The 19,787-nt window shown below is 41.0% G+C and overlaps 27 non-coding genes across 27 annotated transcripts; 9 read left to right on the top strand and 18 right to left on the bottom strand.

The window, feature by feature from the left end:
- Positions 1-572: 572 nt before the first annotated feature.
- TRNAN-GUU (transfer RNA asparagine (anticodon GUU)) lies at positions 573-646 on the top strand. The gene has a single exon. It is a non-coding gene; the product is annotated as a tRNA-Asn (tRNA).
- A 223-nt stretch (positions 647-869) lies between these two features.
- TRNAY-GUA (transfer RNA tyrosine (anticodon GUA)) lies at positions 870-955 on the bottom strand. Its single transcript is given in 2 exon segments — positions 870-905; positions 919-955. It is a non-coding gene; the product is annotated as a tRNA-Tyr (tRNA).
- A 108-nt stretch (positions 956-1,063) lies between these two features.
- Positions 1,064-1,136, bottom strand: TRNAA-AGC (transfer RNA alanine (anticodon AGC)). The gene has a single exon. It is a non-coding gene; the product is annotated as a tRNA-Ala (tRNA).
- Positions 1,137-2,868: 1,732 nt separating this feature from the next.
- Positions 2,869-2,942, top strand: TRNAN-GUU (transfer RNA asparagine (anticodon GUU)). The gene has a single exon. It is a non-coding gene; the product is annotated as a tRNA-Asn (tRNA).
- Positions 2,943-3,165: 223 nt separating this feature from the next.
- TRNAY-GUA (transfer RNA tyrosine (anticodon GUA)) lies at positions 3,166-3,251 on the bottom strand. Its single transcript is given in 2 exon segments — positions 3,166-3,201; positions 3,215-3,251. It is a non-coding gene; the product is annotated as a tRNA-Tyr (tRNA).
- Positions 3,252-3,359: 108 nt separating this feature from the next.
- On the bottom strand, positions 3,360-3,432 carry TRNAA-AGC (transfer RNA alanine (anticodon AGC)). The gene has a single exon. It is a non-coding gene; the product is annotated as a tRNA-Ala (tRNA).
- A 1,732-nt stretch (positions 3,433-5,164) lies between these two features.
- TRNAN-GUU (transfer RNA asparagine (anticodon GUU)) lies at positions 5,165-5,238 on the top strand. The gene has a single exon. It is a non-coding gene; the product is annotated as a tRNA-Asn (tRNA).
- Positions 5,239-5,461: 223 nt separating this feature from the next.
- Positions 5,462-5,547, bottom strand: TRNAY-GUA (transfer RNA tyrosine (anticodon GUA)). The gene is given in 2 exon segments: positions 5,462-5,497; positions 5,511-5,547. It is a non-coding gene; the product is annotated as a tRNA-Tyr (tRNA).
- Positions 5,548-5,655: 108 nt separating this feature from the next.
- TRNAA-AGC (transfer RNA alanine (anticodon AGC)) lies at positions 5,656-5,728 on the bottom strand. The gene has a single exon. It is a non-coding gene; the product is annotated as a tRNA-Ala (tRNA).
- A 1,732-nt stretch (positions 5,729-7,460) lies between these two features.
- Positions 7,461-7,534, top strand: TRNAN-GUU (transfer RNA asparagine (anticodon GUU)). Its single transcript has one exon. It is a non-coding gene; the product is annotated as a tRNA-Asn (tRNA).
- A 223-nt stretch (positions 7,535-7,757) lies between these two features.
- TRNAY-GUA (transfer RNA tyrosine (anticodon GUA)) lies at positions 7,758-7,843 on the bottom strand. Its single transcript is given in 2 exon segments — positions 7,758-7,793; positions 7,807-7,843. It is a non-coding gene; the product is annotated as a tRNA-Tyr (tRNA).
- A 108-nt stretch (positions 7,844-7,951) lies between these two features.
- Positions 7,952-8,024, bottom strand: TRNAA-AGC (transfer RNA alanine (anticodon AGC)). Its single transcript has one exon. It is a non-coding gene; the product is annotated as a tRNA-Ala (tRNA).
- A 1,732-nt stretch (positions 8,025-9,756) lies between these two features.
- On the top strand, positions 9,757-9,830 carry TRNAN-GUU (transfer RNA asparagine (anticodon GUU)). The gene has a single exon. It is a non-coding gene; the product is annotated as a tRNA-Asn (tRNA).
- Positions 9,831-10,053: 223 nt separating this feature from the next.
- On the bottom strand, positions 10,054-10,139 carry TRNAY-GUA (transfer RNA tyrosine (anticodon GUA)). Its single transcript is given in 2 exon segments — positions 10,054-10,089; positions 10,103-10,139. It is a non-coding gene; the product is annotated as a tRNA-Tyr (tRNA).
- Positions 10,140-10,247: 108 nt separating this feature from the next.
- Positions 10,248-10,320, bottom strand: TRNAA-AGC (transfer RNA alanine (anticodon AGC)). The gene has a single exon. It is a non-coding gene; the product is annotated as a tRNA-Ala (tRNA).
- A 1,732-nt stretch (positions 10,321-12,052) lies between these two features.
- TRNAN-GUU (transfer RNA asparagine (anticodon GUU)) lies at positions 12,053-12,126 on the top strand. The gene has a single exon. It is a non-coding gene; the product is annotated as a tRNA-Asn (tRNA).
- A 223-nt stretch (positions 12,127-12,349) lies between these two features.
- TRNAY-GUA (transfer RNA tyrosine (anticodon GUA)) lies at positions 12,350-12,435 on the bottom strand. Its single transcript is given in 2 exon segments — positions 12,350-12,385; positions 12,399-12,435. It is a non-coding gene; the product is annotated as a tRNA-Tyr (tRNA).
- Positions 12,436-12,543: 108 nt separating this feature from the next.
- TRNAA-AGC (transfer RNA alanine (anticodon AGC)) lies at positions 12,544-12,616 on the bottom strand. Its single transcript has one exon. It is a non-coding gene; the product is annotated as a tRNA-Ala (tRNA).
- A 1,741-nt stretch (positions 12,617-14,357) lies between these two features.
- On the top strand, positions 14,358-14,431 carry TRNAN-GUU (transfer RNA asparagine (anticodon GUU)). The gene has a single exon. It is a non-coding gene; the product is annotated as a tRNA-Asn (tRNA).
- A 223-nt stretch (positions 14,432-14,654) lies between these two features.
- Positions 14,655-14,740, bottom strand: TRNAY-GUA (transfer RNA tyrosine (anticodon GUA)). The gene is given in 2 exon segments: positions 14,655-14,690; positions 14,704-14,740. It is a non-coding gene; the product is annotated as a tRNA-Tyr (tRNA).
- A 108-nt stretch (positions 14,741-14,848) lies between these two features.
- Positions 14,849-14,921, bottom strand: TRNAA-AGC (transfer RNA alanine (anticodon AGC)). Its single transcript has one exon. It is a non-coding gene; the product is annotated as a tRNA-Ala (tRNA).
- Positions 14,922-16,653: 1,732 nt separating this feature from the next.
- TRNAN-GUU (transfer RNA asparagine (anticodon GUU)) lies at positions 16,654-16,727 on the top strand. Its single transcript has one exon. It is a non-coding gene; the product is annotated as a tRNA-Asn (tRNA).
- Positions 16,728-16,950: 223 nt separating this feature from the next.
- On the bottom strand, positions 16,951-17,036 carry TRNAY-GUA (transfer RNA tyrosine (anticodon GUA)). Its single transcript is given in 2 exon segments — positions 16,951-16,986; positions 17,000-17,036. It is a non-coding gene; the product is annotated as a tRNA-Tyr (tRNA).
- Positions 17,037-17,144: 108 nt separating this feature from the next.
- Positions 17,145-17,217, bottom strand: TRNAA-AGC (transfer RNA alanine (anticodon AGC)). Its single transcript has one exon. It is a non-coding gene; the product is annotated as a tRNA-Ala (tRNA).
- A 1,732-nt stretch (positions 17,218-18,949) lies between these two features.
- TRNAN-GUU (transfer RNA asparagine (anticodon GUU)) lies at positions 18,950-19,023 on the top strand. The gene has a single exon. It is a non-coding gene; the product is annotated as a tRNA-Asn (tRNA).
- A 223-nt stretch (positions 19,024-19,246) lies between these two features.
- On the bottom strand, positions 19,247-19,332 carry TRNAY-GUA (transfer RNA tyrosine (anticodon GUA)). Its single transcript is given in 2 exon segments — positions 19,247-19,282; positions 19,296-19,332. It is a non-coding gene; the product is annotated as a tRNA-Tyr (tRNA).
- Positions 19,333-19,440: 108 nt separating this feature from the next.
- Positions 19,441-19,513, bottom strand: TRNAA-AGC (transfer RNA alanine (anticodon AGC)). Its single transcript has one exon. It is a non-coding gene; the product is annotated as a tRNA-Ala (tRNA).
- Between the last annotated feature and the right edge of the window lie 274 nt (positions 19,514-19,787).

Below are 19,787 nucleotides of genomic sequence, written 5' to 3' on the forward strand. Positions count from 1 at the left end.
ACGTTTGCTGTTGACAGAAAAGTTCAGTTGATATGCAATGATGAAGTTTATAAAACACAACTATTTAGCAGAGGTTGGTTTCAATCCATTGACCGCTGGGTTTCACAATGTGAATTATGGTCTACAAATACAGTCGAGCAATTTTCTAGCAAACCATTTCTCTGTATATAGAGAACCAAAATGGGGAAGTGAAAAAAACTTAGCTAGTTTGTAGAAAAAGATGCAATGCAGCACAATTTAGCAGAGGATGGCTTCGATCCATCGACCTCTGGGTTATGGGCCCAGCACGCTTCCGCTGCGCCACTCTGCTTGTGTTAACAGATGTACAGAGTAAAATTCTAATGACTGTTTGTGTTCAGGTCGATGACATGTAAATTTTCAGCCATTACATATTTGTTGGCGACTAGAGTACTCCTGGGGTTCTGCAATTGTTTCTTTGTTTTTTTTTGCTTTCTTGTGTCATATTATTGTTGAAAATCATTAGAGGAAATGGTGTCTGACCATTGTTTAAGGTTCCGGTTAAAACTGGTGGGTGCGTCCGGCTGTTAGACGAAAGTTCGGCAGGCGTTTGTGTCTCTGTGGCGCAATCGGTTAGCGCGTTCGGCTGTTAACCGAAAGGTTGGTGGTTCGAGTCCACCCAGGGACGTTGGTTCCTTTTGCTTGGGTAGCATGCTACAGTTGAAGACGTTTTCACATTGGTGCTCAGCATCTCCATAAAGTAAAAGCACTGTTGCTGCCTAAGTTTTGAATTCACAAGGCAAACTGGAGAAAAAACTTTCCGGTTGTGTTTCTGTCTACATGTCCAGAAAGAGCATAGCTGTCTGGTATTTGCCAGAAGGTTGAAAACATCTGATAGAATACACAAAACTTCCTTCGAGCCGGAATTGAACCAGCGACCTAAGGATTGCTAATTTAGATCTACAGTCCTCCGCTCTACCAGCTGAGCTATCGAAGGCTTGATTTAGCCATTGTTGAAAGTCTTCAAGGTTTGGACGTGTGTGCCACGAGCAGGTGGCATAAACAATTCACTCGGCCAACTGAAAAAGGAATCCAAAGATTGTATTGGAGAATGCGGGCATCGATCCCGCTACCTCTCGCATGCTAAGCGAGCGCTCTACCACTTGAGCTAATCCCCCATGCCCGACGAACGCCATTATCAGTTTCACGCCACACCATGTCACAGTTTACTTATAGTCAAATGTGCCATTGAGTGCTTTTTTTTTTTTTTTTTTTAAGTACAGATTCCTTTCTCCCATATTTGAAGAACATCTACGTAGTTCACAATGTGAATTATGGCCTACAAATACAGTCGGGCAATTTTCTAGCAAACCATTTCTATGTATGTAGAGAACCAGACTGGGGGAGTAAAAAAAACTTACCTAGTTTGTAGAAAAAAGTTGTAATGCAGCACAATCCCAAGCAAAAAGATTGACCTTTTATGGTTTGGTTTGAATATAGAAAATGCTGAGAGGTCGCGAATCTCCTTCTGGTCCTTTGGCACGAGTTGTACTGGGATTTAGGATTTTGACTAGTGTTTTTGATCCGAGACACGTTTGCTGTTGACAGAAAAGTTCAGTTGATATGCAATGATGAAGTTTATAAATCACAACTATTTAGCAGAGGTTGGTTTCGATCCATCGACCGCTGGGTTTCACAATGTGAATTATGGCCTACAAATACAGTCGGGCAATTTTCTAGCAAACCATTTCTATGTATGTAGAGAACCAGACTGGGGGAGTAAAAAAAACTTACCTAGTTTGTAGAAAAAAGTTGTAATGCAGCACAATCCCAAGCAAAAAGATTGACCTTTTATGGTTTGGTTTGAATATAGAAAATGCTGAGAGGTCGCGAATCTCCTTCTGGTCCTTTGGCACGAGTTGTACTGGGATTTAGGATTTTGACTAGTGTTTTTGATCCGAGACACGTTTGCTGTTGACAGAAAAGTTCAGTTGATATGCAATGATGAAGTTTATAAAACACAACTATTTAGCAGAGGTTGGTTTCGATCCATCGACCGCTGGGTTTCACAATGTGAATTATGGCCTACAAATACAGTCGAGCAATTTTCTAGTAAACCATTTCTCTGTATATAGAGAACCAAACTGGGGGAATGAAAAAAAACTTACCTAGTTTGTAGAAAAAAGTTGTAATGCAGCACAATCCCAAGCGAAAAGATTGATCTTTTATGGTTTGGTTTGAATATAGAAAATGCTGAGAGGTCGCGAATCTCCTTCTGGTCCTTTGGCACGAGTTGTACTGGGATTTAGGATTTTGACTAGTGTTTTTGATCCGAGACACGTTTGCTGTTGACAGAAAAGTTCAGTTGATATGCAATGATGAAGTTTATAAAACACAACTATTTAGCAGAGGTTGGTTTCAATCCATTGACCGCTGGGTTTCACAATGTGAATTATGGTCTACAAATACAGTCGAGCAATTTTCTAGCAAACCATTTCTCTGTATATAGAGAACCAAAATGGGGAAGTGAAAAAAACTTAGCTAGTTTGTAGAAAAAGATGCAATGCAGCACAATTTAGCAGAGGATGGCTTCGATCCATCGACCTCTGGGTTATGGGCCCAGCACGCTTCCGCTGCGCCACTCTGCTTGTGTTAACAGATGTACAGAGTAAAATTCTAATGACTGTTTGTGTTCAGGTCGATGACATGTAAATTTTCAGCCATTACATATTTGTTGGCGACTAGAGTACTCCTGGGGTTCTGCAATTGTTTCTTTGTTTTTTTTTGCTTTCTTGTGTCATATTATTGTTGAAAATCATTAGAGGAAATGGTGTCTGACCATTGTTTAAGGTTCCGGTTAAAACTGGTGGGTGCGTCCGGCTGTTAGACGAAAGTTCGGCAGGCGTTTGTGTCTCTGTGGCGCAATCGGTTAGCGCGTTCGGCTGTTAACCGAAAGGTTGGTGGTTCGAGTCCACCCAGGGACGTTGGTTCCTTTTGCTTGGGTAGCATGCTACAGTTGAAGACGTTTTCACATTGGTGCTCAGCATCTCCATAAAGTAAAAGCACTGTTGCTGCCTAAGTTTTGAATTCACAAGGCAAACTGGAGAAAAAACTTTCCGGTTGTGTTTCTGTCTACATGTCCAGAAAGAGCATAGCTGTCTGGTATTTGCCAGAAGGTTGAAAACATCTGATAGAATACACAAAACTTCCTTCGAGCCGGAATTGAACCAGCGACCTAAGGATTGCTAATTTAGATCTACAGTCCTCCGCTCTACCAGCTGAGCTATCGAAGGCTTGATTTAGCCATTGTTGAAAGTCTTCAAGGTTTGGACGTGTGTGCCACGAGCAGGTGGCATAAACAATTCACTCGGCCAACTGAAAAAGGAATCCAAAGATTGTATTGGAGAATGCGGGCATCGATCCCGCTACCTCTCGCATGCTAAGCGAGCGCTCTACCACTTGAGCTAATCCCCCATGCCCGACGAACGCCATTATCAGTTTCACGCCACACCATGTCACAGTTTACTTATAGTCAAATGTGCCATTGAGTGCTTTTTTTTTTTTTTTTTTTAAGTACAGATTCCTTTCTCCCATATTTGAAGAACATCTACGTAGTTCACAATGTGAATTATGGCCTACAAATACAGTCGGGCAATTTTCTAGCAAACCATTTCTATGTATGTAGAGAACCAGACTGGGGGAGTAAAAAAAACTTACCTAGTTTGTAGAAAAAAGTTGTAATGCAGCACAATCCCAAGCAAAAAGATTGACCTTTTATGGTTTGGTTTGAATATAGAAAATGCTGAGAGGTCGCGAATCTCCTTCTGGTCCTTTGGCACGAGTTGTACTGGGATTTAGGATTTTGACTAGTGTTTTTGATCCGAGACACGTTTGCTGTTGACAGAAAAGTTCAGTTGATATGCAATGATGAAGTTTATAAATCACAACTATTTAGCAGAGGTTGGTTTCGATCCATCGACCGCTGGGTTTCACAATGTGAATTATGGCCTACAAATACAGTCGGGCAATTTTCTAGCAAACCATTTCTATGTATGTAGAGAACCAGACTGGGGGAGTAAAAAAAACTTACCTAGTTTGTAGAAAAAAGTTGTAATGCAGCACAATCCCAAGCAAAAAGATTGACCTTTTATGGTTTGGTTTGAATATAGAAAATGCTGAGAGGTCGCGAATCTCCTTCTGGTCCTTTGGCACGAGTTGTACTGGGATTTAGGATTTTGACTAGTGTTTTTGATCCGAGACACGTTTGCTGTTGACAGAAAAGTTCAGTTGATATGCAATGATGAAGTTTATAAAACACAACTATTTAGCAGAGGTTGGTTTCGATCCATCGACCGCTGGGTTTCACAATGTGAATTATGGCCTACAAATACAGTCGAGCAATTTTCTAGTAAACCATTTCTCTGTATATAGAGAACCAAACTGGGGGAATGAAAAAAAACTTACCTAGTTTGTAGAAAAAAGTTGTAATGCAGCACAATCCCAAGCGAAAAGATTGATCTTTTATGGTTTGGTTTGAATATAGAAAATGCTGAGAGGTCGCGAATCTCCTTCTGGTCCTTTGGCACGAGTTGTACTGGGATTTAGGATTTTGACTAGTGTTTTTGATCCGAGACACGTTTGCTGTTGACAGAAAAGTTCAGTTGATATGCAATGATGAAGTTTATAAAACACAACTATTTAGCAGAGGTTGGTTTCAATCCATTGACCGCTGGGTTTCACAATGTGAATTATGGTCTACAAATACAGTCGAGCAATTTTCTAGCAAACCATTTCTCTGTATATAGAGAACCAAAATGGGGAAGTGAAAAAAACTTAGCTAGTTTGTAGAAAAAGATGCAATGCAGCACAATTTAGCAGAGGATGGATTCGATCCATCGACCTCTGGGTTATGGGCCCAGCACGCTTCCGCTGCGCCACTCTGCTTGTGTTAACAGATGTACAGAGTAAAATTCTAATGACTGTTTGTGTTCAGGTCGATGACATGTAAATTTTCAGCCATTACATATTTGTTGGCGACTAGAGTACTCCTGGGGTTCTGCAATTGTTTCTTTGTTTTTTTTTGCTTTCTTGTGTCATATTATTGTTGAAAATCATTAGAGGAAATGGTGTCTGACCATTGTTTAAGGTTCCGGTTAAAACTGGTGGGTGCGTCCGGCTGTTAGACGAAAGTTCGGCAGGCGTTTGTGTCTCTGTGGCGCAATCGGTTAGCGCGTTCGGCTGTTAACCGAAAGGTTGGTGGTTCGAGTCCACCCAGGGACGTTGGTTCCTTTTGCTTGGGTAGCATGCTACAGTTGAAGACGTTTTCACATTGGTGCTCAGCATCTCCATAAAGTAAAAGCACTGTTGCTGCCTAAGTTTTGAATTCACAAGGCAAACTGGAGAAAAAACTTTCCGGTTGTGTTTCTGTCTACATGTCCAGAAAGAGCATAGCTGTCTGGTATTTGCCAGAAGGTTGAAAACATCTGATAGAATACACAAAACTTCCTTCGAGCCGGAATTGAACCAGCGACCTAAGGATTGCTAATTTAGATCTACAGTCCTCCGCTCTACCAGCTGAGCTATCGAAGGCTTGATTTAGCCATTGTTGAAAGTCTTCAAGGTTTGGACGTGTGTGCCACGAGCAGGTGGCATAAACAATTCACTCGGCCAACTGAAAAAGGAATCCAAAGATTGTATTGGAGAATGCGGGCATCGATCCCGCTACCTCTCGCATGCTAAGCGAGCGCTCTACCACTTGAGCTAATCCCCCATGCCCGACGAACGCCATTATCAGTTTCACGCCACACCATGTCACAGTTTACTTATAGTCAAATGTGCCATTGAGTGCTTTTTTTTTTTTTTTTTTTAAGTACAGATTCCTTTCTCCCATATTTGAAGAACATCTACGTAGTTCACAATGTGAATTATGGCCTACAAATACAGTCGGGCAATTTTCTAGCAAACCATTTCTATGTATGTAGAGAACCAGACTGGGGGAGTAAAAAAAACTTACCTAGTTTGTAGAAAAAAGTTGTAATGCAGCACAATCCCAAGCAAAAAGATTGACCTTTTATGGTTTGGTTTGAATATAGAAAATGCTGAGAGGTCGCGAATCTCCTTCTGGTCCTTTGGCACGAGTTGTACTGGGATTTAGGATTTTGACTAGTGTTTTTGATCCGAGACACGTTTGCTGTTGACAGAAAAGTTCAGTTGATATGCAATGATGAAGTTTATAAATCACAACTATTTAGCAGAGGTTGGTTTCGATCCATCGACCGCTGGGTTTCACAATGTGAATTATGGCCTACAAATACAGTCGGGCAATTTTCTAGCAAACCATTTCTATGTATGTAGAGAACCAGACTGGGGGAGTAAAAAAAACTTACCTAGTTTGTAGAAAAAAGTTGTAATGCAGCACAATCCCAAGCAAAAAGATTGACCTTTTATGGTTTGGTTTGAATATAGAAAATGCTGAGAGGTCGCGAATCTCCTTCTGGTCCTTTGGCACGAGTTGTACTGGGATTTAGGATTTTGACTAGTGTTTTTGATCCGAGACACGTTTGCTGTTGACAGAAAAGTTCAGTTGATATGCAATGATGAAGTTTATAAAACACAACTATTTAGCAGAGGTTGGTTTCGATCCATCGACCGCTGGGTTTCACAATGTGAATTATGGCCTACAAATACAGTCGAGCAATTTTCTAGTAAACCATTTCTCTGTATATAGAGAACCAAACTGGGGGAATGAAAAAAAACTTACCTAGTTTGTAGAAAAAAGTTGTAATGCAGCACAATCCCAAGCGAAAAGATTGATCTTTTATGGTTTGGTTTGAATATAGAAAATGCTGAGAGGTCGCGAATCTCCTTCTGGTCCTTTGGCACGAGTTGTACTGGGATTTAGGATTTTGACTAGTGTTTTTGATCCGAGACACGTTTGCTGTTGACAGAAAAGTTCAGTTGATATGCAATGATGAAGTTTATAAAACACAACTATTTAGCAGAGGTTGGTTTCAATCCATTGACCGCTGGGTTTCACAATGTGAATTATGGTCTACAAATACAGTCGAGCAATTTTCTAGCAAACCATTTCTCTGTATATAGAGAACCAAAATGGGGAAGTGAAAAAAACTTAGCTAGTTTGTAGAAAAAGATGCAATGCAGCACAATTTAGCAGAGGATGGCTTCGATCCATCGACCTCTGGGTTATGGGCCCAGCACGCTTCCGCTGCGCCACTCTGCTTGTGTTAACAGATGTACAGAGTAAAATTCTAATGACTGTTTGTGTTCAGGTCGATGACATGTAAATTTTCAGCCATTACATATTTGTTGGCGACTAGAGTACTCCTGGGGTTCTGCAATTGTTTCTTTGTTTTTTTTTGCTTTCTTGTGTCATATTATTGTTGAAAATCATTAGAGGAAATGGTGTCTGACCATTGTTTAAGGTTCCGGTTAAAACTGGTGGGTGCGTCCGGCTGTTAGACGAAAGTTCGGCAGGCGTTTGTGTCTCTGTGGCGCAATCGGTTAGCGCGTTCGGCTGTTAACCGAAAGGTTGGTGGTTCGAGTCCACCCAGGGACGTTGGTTCCTTTTGCTTGGGTAGCATGCTACAGTTGAAGACGTTTTCACATTGGTGCTCAGCATCTCCATAAAGTAAAAGCACTGTTGCTGCCTAAGTTTTGAATTCACAAGGCAAACTGGAGAAAAAACTTTCCGGTTGTGTTTCTGTCTACATGTCCAGAAAGAGCATAGCTGTCTGGTATTTGCCAGAAGGTTGAAAACATCTGATAGAATACACAAAACTTCCTTCGAGCCGGAATTGAACCAGCGACCTAAGGATTGCTAATTTAGATCTACAGTCCTCCGCTCTACCAGCTGAGCTATCGAAGGCTTGATTTAGCCATTGTTGAAAGTCTTCAAGGTTTGGACGTGTGTGCCACGAGCAGGTGGCATAAACAATTCACTCGGCCAACTGAAAAAGGAATCCAAAGATTGTATTGGAGAATGCGGGCATCGATCCCGCTACCTCTCGCATGCTAAGCGAGCGCTCTACCACTTGAGCTAATCCCCCATGCCCGACGAACGCCATTATCAGTTTCACGCCACACCATGTCACAGTTTACTTATAGTCAAATGTGCCATTGAGTGCTTTTTTTTTTTTTTTTTTTAAGTACAGATTCCTTTCTCCCATATTTGAAGAACATCTACGTAGTTCACAATGTGAATTATGGCCTACAAATACAGTCGGGCAATTTTCTAGCAAACCATTTCTATGTATGTAGAGAACCAGACTGGGGGAGTAAAAAAAACTTACCTAGTTTGTAGAAAAAAGTTGTAATGCAGCACAATCCCAAGCAAAAAGATTGACCTTTTATGGTTTGGTTTGAATATAGAAAATGCTGAGAGGTCGCGAATCTCCTTCTGGTCCTTTGGCACGAGTTGTACTGGGATTTAGGATTTTGACTAGTGTTTTTGATCCGAGACACGTTTGCTGTTGACAGAAAAGTTCAGTTGATATGCAATGATGAAGTTTATAAATCACAACTATTTAGCAGAGGTTGGTTTCGATCCATCGACCGCTGGGTTTCACAATGTGAATTATGGCCTACAAATACAGTCGGGCAATTTTCTAGCAAACCATTTCTATGTATGTAGAGAACCAGACTGGGGGAGTAAAAAAAACTTACCTAGTTTGTAGAAAAAAGTTGTAATGCAGCACAATCCCAAGCAAAAAGATTGACCTTTTATGGTTTGGTTTGAATATAGAAAATGCTGAGAGGTCGCGAATCTCCTTCTGGTCCTTTGGCACGAGTTGTACTGGGATTTAGGATTTTGACTAGTGTTTTTGATCCGAGACACGTTTGCTGTTGACAGAAAAGTTCAGTTGATATGCAATGATGAAGTTTATAAAACACAACTATTTAGCAGAGGTTGGTTTCGATCCATCGACCGCTGGGTTTCACAATGTGAATTATGGCCTACAAATACAGTCGAGCAATTTTCTAGTAAACCATTTCTCTGTATATAGAGAACCAAACTGGGGGAATGAAAAAAAACTTACCTAGTTTGTAGAAAAAAGTTGTAATGCAGCACAATCCCAAGCGAAAAGATTGATCTTTTATGGTTTGGTTTGAATATAGAAAATGCTGAGAGGTCGCGAATCTCCTTCTGGTCCTTTGGCACGAGTTGTACTGGGATTTAGGATTTTGACTAGTGTTTTTGATCCGAGACACGTTTGCTGTTGACAGAAAAGTTCAGTTGATATGCAATGATGAAGTTTATAAAACACAACTATTTAGCAGAGGTTGGTTTCAATCCATTGACCGCTGGGTTTCACAATGTGAATTATGGTCTACAAATACAGTCGAGCAATTTTCTAGCAAACCATTTCTCTGTATATAGAGAACCAAAATGGGGAAGTGAAAAAAACTTAGCTAGTTTGTAGAAAAAGATGCAATGCAGCACAATTTAGCAGAGGATGGATTCGATCCATCGACCTCTGGGTTATGGGCCCAGCACGCTTCCGCTGCGCCACTCTGCTTGTGTTAACAGATGTACAGAGTAAAATTCTAATGACTGTTTGTGTTCAGGTCGATGACATGTAAATTTTCAGCCATTACATATTTGTTGGCGACTAGAGTACTCCTGGGGTTCTGCAATTGTTTCTTTGTTTTTTTTTGCTTTCTTGTGTCATATTATTGTTGAAAATCATTAGAGGAAATGGTGTCTGACCATTGTTTAAGGTTCCGGTTAAAACTGGTGGGTGCGTCCGGCTGTTAGACGAAAGTTCGGCAGGCGTTTGTGTCTCTGTGGCGCAATCGGTTAGCGCGTTCGGCTGTTAACCGAAAGGTTGGTGGTTCGAGTCCACCCAGGGACGTTGGTTCCTTTTGCTTGGGTAGCATGCTACAGTTGAAGACGTTTTCACATTGGTGCTCAGCATCTCCATAAAGTAAAAGCACTGTTGCTGCCTAAGTTTTGAATTCACAAGGCAAACTGGAGAAAAAACTTTCCGGTTGTGTTTCTGTCTACATGTCCAGAAAGAGCATAGCTGTCTGGTATTTGCCAGAAGGTTGAAAACATCTGATAGAATACACAAAACTTCCTTCGAGCCGGAATTGAACCAGCGACCTAAGGATTGCTAATTTAGATCTACAGTCCTCCGCTCTACCAGCTGAGCTATCGAAGGCTTGATTTAGCCATTGTTGAAAGTCTTCAAGGTTTGGACGTGTGTGCCACGAGCAGGTGGCATAAACAATTCACTCGGCCAACTGAAAAAGGAATCCAAAGATTGTATTGGAGAATGCGGGCATCGATCCCGCTACCTCTCGCATGCTAAGCGAGCGCTCTACCACTTGAGCTAATCCCCCATGCCCGACGAACGCCATTATCAGTTTCACGCCACACCATGTCACAGTTTACTTATAGTCAAATGTGCCATTGAGTGCTTTTTTTTTTTTTTTTTTTAAGTACAGATTCCTTTCTCCCATATTTGAAGAACATCTACGTAGTTCACAATGTGAATTATGGCCTACAAATACAGTCGGGCAATTTTCTAGCAAACCATTTCTATGTATGTAGAGAACCAGACTGGGGGAGTAAAAAAAACTTACCTAGTTTGTAGAAAAAAGTTGTAATGCAGCACAATCCCAAGCAAAAAGATTGACCTTTTATGGTTTGGTTTGAATATAGAAAATGCTGAGAGGTCGCGAATCTCCTTCTGGTCCTTTGGCACGAGTTGTACTGGGATTTAGGATTTTGACTAGTGTTTTTGATCCGAGACACGTTTGCTGTTGACAGAAAAGTTCAGTTGATATGCAATGATGAAGTTTATAAATCACAACTATTTAGCAGAGGTTGGTTTCGATCCATCGACCGCTGGGTTTCACAATGTGAATTATGGCCTACAAATACAGTCGGGCAATTTTCTAGCAAACCATTTCTATGTATGTAGAGAACCAGACTGGGGGAGTAAAAAAAACTTACCTAGTTTGTAGAAAAAAGTTGTAATGCAGCACAATCCCAAGCAAAAAGATTGACCTTTTATGGTTTGGTTTGAATATAGAAAATGCTGAGAGGTCGCGAATCTCCTTCTGGTCCTTTGGCACGAGTTGTACTGGGATTTAGGATTTTGACTAGTGTTTTTGATCCGAGACACGTTTGCTGTTGACAGAAAAGTTCAGTTGATATGCAATGATGAAGTTTATAAAACACAACTATTTAGCAGAGGTTGGTTTCGATCCATCGACCGCTGGGTTTCACAATGTGAATTATGGCCTACAAATACAGTCGAGCAATTTTCTAGTAAACCATTTCTCTGTATATAGAGAACCAAACTGGGGGAATGAAAAAAAACTTACCTAGTTTGTAGAAAAAAGTTGTAATGCAGCACAATCCCAAGCGGAAAGATTGATCTTTTATGGTTTGGTTTGAATATAGAAAATGCTGAGAGGTCGCGAATCTCCTTCTGGTCCTTTGGCACGAGTTGTACTGGGATTTAGGATTTTGACTAGTGTTTTTGATCCGAGACACGTTTGCTGTTGACAGAAAAGTTCAGTTGATATGCAATGATGAAGTTTATAAAACACAACTATTTAGCAGAGGTTGGTTTCAATCCATTGACCGCTGGGTTTCACAATGTGAATTATGGTCTACAAATACAGTCGAGCAATTTTCTAGCAAACCATTTCTCTGTATATAGAGAACCAAAATGGGGAAGTGAAAAAAACTTAGCTAGTTTGTAGAAAAAGATGCAATGCAGCACAATTTAGCAGAGGATGGATTCGATCCATCGACCTCTGGGTTATGGGCCCAGCACGCTTCCGCTGCGCCACTCTGCTTGTGTTAACAGATGTACAGAGTAAAATTCTAATGACTGTTTGTGTTCAGGTCGATGACATGTAAATTTTCAGCCATTACATATTTGTTGGCGACTAGAGTACTCCTGGGGTTCTGCAATTGTTTCTTTGTTTTTTTTTGCTTTCTTGTGTCATATTATTGTTGAAAATCATTAGAGGAAATGGTGTCTGACCATTGTTTAAGGTTCCGGTTAAAACTGGTGGGTGCGTCCGGCTGTTAGACGAAAGTTCGGCAGGCGTTTGTGTCTCTGTGGCGCAATCGGTTAGCGCGTTCGGCTGTTAACCGAAAGGTTGGTGGTTCGAGTCCACCCAGGGACGTTGGTTCCTTTTGCTTGGGTAGCATGCTACAGTTGAAGACGTTTTCACATTGGTGCTCAGCATCTCCATAAAGTAAAAGCACTGTTGCTGCCTAAGTTTTGAATTCACAAGGCAAACTGGAGAAAAAACTTTCCGGTTGTGTTTCTGTCTACATGTCCAGAAAGAGCATAGCTGTCTAGTATTTGCCAGAAGGTTGAAAACATCTGATAGAATACACAAAACTTCCTTCGAGCCGGAATTGAACCAGCGACCTAAGGATTGCTAATTTAGATCTACAGTCCTCCGCTCTACCAGCTGAGCTATCGAAGGCTTGATTTAGCCATTGTTGAAAGTCTTCAAGGTTTGGACGTGTGTGCCACGAGCAGGTGGCATAAACAATTCACTCGGCCAACTGAAAAAGGAATCCAAAGATTGTATTGGAGAATGCGGGCATCGATCCCGCTACCTCTCGCATGCTAAGCGAGCGCTCTACCACTTGAGCTAATCCCCCATGCCCGACGAACGCCATTATCAGTTTCACGCCACACCATGTCACAGTTTACTTATAGTCAAATGTGCCATTGAGTGCTTTTTTTTTTTTTTTTTTTTTTTTTTTTAAGTACAGATTCCTTTCTCCCATATTTGAAGAACATCTACGGAGTTCACAATGTGAATTATGGCCTACAAATAAAGTCGAGCAATTTTCTAGCAAACCATTTCTACGTATGTAGAGAACCAGACTGGGGGAGTAAAAAAAACTTACCTAGTTTGTAGAAAAAAGTTGTAATGCAGCACAATCCCAAGCAAAAAGATTGACCTTTTATGGTTTGGTTTGATTATAGAAAATGCTGAGAGGTCGCGAATCTCCTTCTGGTCCTTTGGCACGAGTTGTACTGGGATTTAGGATTTTGACTAGTGTTTTTGATCCGAGTCACGTTTGCTGTTGACAGAAAAGTTCAGTTGATATGCAATGATGAAGTTTATAAATCACAACTATTTAGCAGAGGTTGGTTTCGATCCATCGACCGCTGGGTTTCACAATGTGAATTATGGCCTACAAATACAGTCGGGCAATTTTCTAGCAAACCATTTCTATGTATGTAGAGAACCAGACTGGGGGAGTAAAAAAAACTTACCTAGTTTGTAGAAAAAAGTTGTAATGCAGCACAATCCCAAGCAAAAAGATTGACCTTTTATGGTTTGGTTTGAATATAGAAAATGCTGAGAGGTCGCGAATCTCCTTCTGGTCCTTTGGCACGAGTTGTACTGGGATTTAGGATTTTGACTAGTGTTTTTGATCCGAGACACGTTTGCTGTTGACAGAAAAGTTCAGTTGATATGCAATGATGAAGTTTATAAAACACAACTATTTAGCAGAGGTTGGTTTCGATCCATCGACCGCTGGGTTTCACAATGTGAATTATGGCCTACAAATACAGTCGAGCAATTTTCTAGTAAACCATTTCTCTGTATATAGAGAACCAAACTGGGGGAATGAAAAAAAACTTACCTAGTTTGTAGAAAAAAGTTGTAATGCAGCACAATCCCAAGCGAAAAGATTGATCTTTTATGGTTTGGTTTGAATATAGAAAATGCTGAGAGGTCGCGAATCTCCTTCTGGTCCTTTGGCACGAGTTGTACTGGGATTTAGGATTTTGACTAGTGTTTTTGATCCGAGACACGTTTGCTGTTGACAGAAAAGTTCAGTTGATATGCAATGATGAAGTTTATAAAACACAACTATTTAGCAGAGGTTGGTTTCAATCCATTGACCGCTGGGTTTCACAATGTGAATTATGGTCTACAAATACAGTCGAGCAATTTTCTAGCAAACCATTTCTCTGTATATAGAGAACCAAAATGGGGAAGTGAAAAAAACTTAGCTAGTTTGTAGAAAAAGATGCAATGCAGCACAATTTAGCAGAGGATGGCTTCGATCCATCGACCTCTGGGTTATGGGCCCAGCACGCTTCCGCTGCGCCACTCTGCTTGTGTTAACAGATGTACAGAGTAAAATTCTAATGACTGTTTGTGTTCAGGTCGATGACATGTAAATTTTCAGCCATTACATATTTGTTGGCGACTAGAGTACTCCTGGGGTTCTGCAATTGTTTCTTTGTTTTTTTTTGCTTTCTTGTGTCATATTATTGTTGAAAATCATTAGAGGAAATGGTGTCTGACCATTGTTTAAGGTTCCGGTTAAAACTGGTGGGTGCGTCCGGCTGTTAGACGAAAGTTCGGCAGGCGTTTGTGTCTCTGTGGCGCAATCGGTTAGCGCGTTCGGCTGTTAACCGAAAGGTTGGTGGTTCGAGTCCACCCAGGGACGTTGGTTCCTTTTGCTTGGGTAGCATGCTACAGTTGAAGACGTTTTCACATTGGTGCTCAGCATCTCCATAAAGTAAAAGCACTGTTGCTGCCTAAGTTTTGAATTCACAAGGCAAACTGGAGAAAAAACTTTCCGGTTGTGTTTCTGTCTACATGTCCAGAAAGAGCATAGCTGTCTGGTATTTGCCAGAAGGTTGAAAACATCTGATAGAATACACAAAACTTCCTTCGAGCCGGAATTGAACCAGCGACCTAAGGATTGCTAATTTAGATCTACAGTCCTCCGCTCTACCAGCTGAGCTATCGAAGGCTTGATTTAGCCATTGTTGAAAGTCTTCAAGGTTTGGACGTGTGTGCCACGAGCAGGTGGCATAAACAATTCACTCGGCCAACTGAAAAAGGAATCCAAGGATTGTATTGGAGAATGCGGGCATCGATCCCGCTACCTCTCGCATGCTAAGCGAGCGCTCTACCACTTGAGCTAATCCCCCATGCCCGACGAACGCCATTATCAGTTTCACGCCACACCATGTCACAGTTTACTTATAGTCAAATGTGCCATTGAGTGCTTTTTTTTTTTTTTTTTTTAAGTACAGATTCCTTTCTCCCATATTTGAAGAACATCTACGTAGTTCACAATGTGAATTATGGCCTACAAATACAGTCGGGCAATTTTCTAGCAAACCATTTCTATGTATGTAGAGAACCAGACTGGGGGAGTAAAAAAAACTTACCTAGTTTGTAGAAAAAAGTTGTAATGCAGCACAATCCCAAGCAAAAAGATTGACCTTTTATGGTTTGGTTTGAATATAGAAAATGCTGAGAGGTCGCGAATCTCCTTCTGGTCCTTTGGCACGAGTTGTACTGGGATTTAGGATTTTGACTAGTGTTTTTGATCCGAGACACGTTTGCTGTTGACAGAAAAGTTCAGTTGATATGCAATGATGAAGTTTATAAATCACAACTATTTAGCAGAGGTTGGTTTCGATCCATCGACCGCTGGGTTTCACAATGTGAATTATGGCCTACAAATACAGTCGGGCAATTTTCTAGCAAACCATTTCTATGTATGTAGAGAACCAGACTGGGGGAGTAAAAAAAACTTACCTAGTTTGTAGAAAAAAGTTGTAATGCAGCACAATCCCAAGCAAAAAGATTGACCTTTTATGGTTTGGTTTGAATATAGAAAATGCTGAGAGGTCGCGAATCTCCTTCTGGTCCTTTGGCACGAGTTGTACTGGGATTTAGGATTTTGACTAGTGTTTTTGATCCGAGACACGTTTGCTGTTGACAGAAAAGTTCAGTTGATATGCAATGATGAAGTTTATAAAACACAACTATTTAGCAGAGGTTGGTTTCGATCCATCGACCGCTGGGTTTCACAATGTGAATTATGGCCTACAAATACAGTCGAGCAATTTTCTAGTAAACCATTTCTCTGTATATAGAGAACCAAACTGGGGGAATGAAAAAAAACTTACCTAGTTTGTAGAAAAAAGTTGTAATGCAGCACAATCCCAAGCGAAAAGATTGATCTTTTATGGTTTGGTTTGAATATAGAAAATGCTGAGAGGTCGCGAATCTCCTTCTGGTCCTTTGGCACGAGTTGTACTGGGATTTAGGATTTTGACTAGTGTTTTTGATCCGAGACACGTTTGCTGTTGACAGAAAAGTTCAGTTGATATGCAATGATGAAGTTTATAAAACACAACTATTTAGCAGAGGTTGGTTTCAATCCATTGACCGCTGGGTTTCACAATGTGAATTATGGTCTACAAATACAGTCGAGCAATTTTCTAGCAAACCATTTCTCTGTATATAGAGAACCAAAATGGGGAAGTGAAAAAAACTTAGCTAGTTTGTAGAAAAAGATGCAATGCAGCACAATTTAGCAGAGGATGGCTTCGATCCATCGACCTCTGGGTTATGGGCCCAGCACGCTTCCGCTGCGCCACTCTGCTTGTGTTAACAGATGTACAGAGTAAAATTCTAATGACTGTTTGTGTTCAGGTCGATGACATGTAAATTTTCAGCCATTACATATTTGTTGGCGACTAGAGTACTCCTGGGGTTCTGCAATTGTTTCTTTGTTTTTTTTTGCTTTCTTGTGTCATATTATTGTTGAAAATCATTAGAGGAAATGGTGTCTGACCATTGTTTAAGGTTCCGGTTAAAACTGGTGGGTGCGTCCGGCTGTTAGACGAAAGTTCGGCAGGCGTTTGTGTCTCTGTGGCGCAATCGGTTAGCGCGTTCGGCTGTTAACCGAAAGGTTGGTGGTTCGAGTCCACCCAGGGACGTTGGTTCCTTTTGCTTGGGTAGCATGCTACAGTTGAAGACGTTTTCACATTGGTGCTCAGCATCTCCATAAAGTAAAAGCACTGTTGCTGCCTAAGTTTTGAATTCACAAGGCAAACTGGAGAAAAAACTTTCCGGTTGTGTTTCTGTCTACATGTCCAGAAAGAGCATAGCTGTCTGGTATTTGCCAGAAGGTTGAAAACATCTGATAGAATACACAAAACTTCCTTCGAGCCGGAATTGAACCAGCGACCTAAGGATTGCTAATTTAGATCTACAGTCCTCCGCTCTACCAGCTGAGCTATCGAAGGCTTGATTTAGCCATTGTTGAAAGTCTTCAAGGTTTGGACGTGTGTGCCACGAGCAGGTGGCATAAACAATTCACTCGGCCAACTGAAAAAGGAATCCAAAGATTGTATTGGAGAATGCGGGCATCGATCCCGCTACCTCTCGCATGCTAAGCGAGCGCTCTACCACTTGAGCTAATCCCCCATGCCCGACGAACGCCATTATCAGTTTCACGCCACACCATGTCACAGTTTACTTATAGTCAAATGTGCCATTGAGTGCTTTTTTTTTTTTTTTTTTTAAGTACAGATTCCTTTCTCCCATATTTGAAGAACATCTACGTAGTTCACAATGTGAATTATGGCCTACAAATACAGTCAGGCAATTTTCTAGCAAACCATTTCTATGTATGTAGAGAACCAGACTGGGGGAGTAAAAAAAACTTACCTAGTTTGTAGAAAAAAGTTGTAATGCAGCACAATCCCAAGCAAAAAGATTGACCTTTTATGGTTTGGTTTGAATATAGAAAATGCTGAGAGGTCGCGAATCTCCTTCTGGTCCTTTGGCACGAGTTGTACTGGGATTTAGGATTTTGACTAGTGTTTTTGATCCGAGACACGTTTGCTGTTGACAGAAAAGTTCAGTTGATATGCAATGATGAAGTTTATAAATCACAACTATTTAGCAGAGGTTGGTTTCGATCCATCGACCGCTGGGTTTCACAATGTGAATTATGGCCTACAAATACAGTCGGGCAATTTTCTAGCAAACCATTTCTATGTATGTAGAGAACCAGACTGGGGGAGTAAAAAAAACTTACCTAGTTTGTAGAAAAAAGTTGTAATGCAGCACAATCCCAAGCAAAAAGATTGACCTTTTATGGTTTGGTTTGAATACAGAAAATGCTGAGAGGTCGCGAATCTCCTTCTGGTCCTTTGGCACGAGTTGTACTGGGATTTAGGATTTTGACTAGTGTTTTTGATCCGAGACACGTTTGCTGTTGACAGAAAAGTTCAGTTGATATGCAATGATGAAGTTTATAAAACACAACTATTTAGCAGAGGTTGGTTTCGATCCATCGACCGCTGGGTTTCACAATGTGAATTATGGCCTACAAATACAGTCGAGCAATTTTCTAGTAAACCATTTCTCTGTATATAGAGAACCAAACTGGGGGAATGAAAAAAAACTTACCTAGTTTGTAGAAAAAAGTTGTAATGCAGCACAATCCCAAGCGAAAAGATTGATCTTTTATGGTTTGGTTTGAATATAGAAAATGCTGAGAGGTCGCGAATCTCCTTCTGGTCCTTTGGCACGAGTTGTACTGGGATTTAGGATTTTGACTAGTGTTTTTGATCCGAGACACGTTTGCTGTTGACAGAAAAGTTCAGTTGATATGCAATGATGAAGTTTATAAAACACAACTATTTAGCAGAGGTTGGTTTCAATCCATTGACCGCTGGGTTTCACAATGTGAATTATGGTCTACAAATACAGTCGAGCAATTTTCTAGCAAACCATTTCTCTGTATATAGAGAACCAAAATGGGGAAGTGAAAAAAACTTAGCTAGTTTGTAGAAAAAGATGCAATGCAGCACAATTTAGCAGAGGATGGATTCGATCCATCGACCTCTGGGTTATGGGCCCAGCACGCTTCCGCTGCGCCACTCTGCTTGTGTTAACAGATGTACAGAGTAAAATTCTAATGACTGTTTGTGTTCAGGTCGATGACATGTAAATTTTCAGCCATTACATATTTGTTGGCGACTAGAGTACTCCTGGGGTTCTGCAATTGTTTCTTTGTTTTTTTTTGCTTTCTTGTGTCATATTATTGTTGAAAATCATTAGAGGAAATGGTGTCTGACCATTGTTTAAGGTTCCGGTTAAAACTGGTGGGTGCGTCCGGCTGTTAGACGAAAGTTCGGCAGGCGTTTGTGTCTCTGTGGCGCAATCGGTTAGCGCGTTCGGCTGTTAACCGAAAGGTTGGTGGTTCGAGTCCACCCAGGGACGTTGGTTCCTTTTGCTTGGGTAGCATGCTACAGTTGAAGACGTTTTCACATTGGTGCTCAGCATCTCCATAAAGTAAAAGCACTGTTGCTGCCTAAGTTTTGAATTCACAAGGCAAACTGGAGAAAAAACTTTCCGGTTGTGTTTCTGTCTACATGTCCATAAAGAGCATAGCTGTCTGGTATTTGCCAGAAGGTTGAAAACATCTGATAGAATACACAAAACTTCCTTCGAGCCGGAATTGAACCAGCGACCTAAGGATTGCTAATTTAGATCTACAGTCCTCCGCTCTACCAGCTGAGCTATCGAAGGCTTGATTTAGCCATTGTTGAAAGTCTTCAAGGTTTGGACGTGTGTGCCACGAGCAGGTGGCATAAACAATTCACTCGGCCAACTGAAAAAGGAATCCAAAGATTGTATTGGAGAATGCGGGCATCGATCCCGCTACCTCTCGCATGCTAAGCGAGCGCTCTACCACTTGAGCTAATCCCCCATGCCCGACGAACGCCATTATCAGTTTCACGCCACACCATGTCACAGTTTACTTATAGTCAAATGTGCCATTGAGTGCTTTTTTTTTTTTTTTTTTTTTTTTTTTTAAGTACAGATTCCTTTCTCCCATATTTGAAGAACATCTACGGAGTTCACAATGTGAATTATGGCCTACAAATAAAGTCGAGCAATTTTCTAGCAAACCATTTCTACGTATGTAGAGAACCAGACTGGGGGAGTAAAAAAAACTTACCTAGTTTGTAGAAAAAAGTTGT

This window comes from Dendrobates tinctorius, unplaced genomic scaffold (genome assembly GCF_039654945.1).
Source record: "Dendrobates tinctorius isolate UK_male_01 unplaced genomic scaffold, ASM3965494v1 ptg000251l, whole genome shotgun sequence".
Taxonomy (NCBI): Eukaryota; Metazoa; Chordata; class Amphibia; order Anura; family Dendrobatidae; genus Dendrobates; species Dendrobates tinctorius.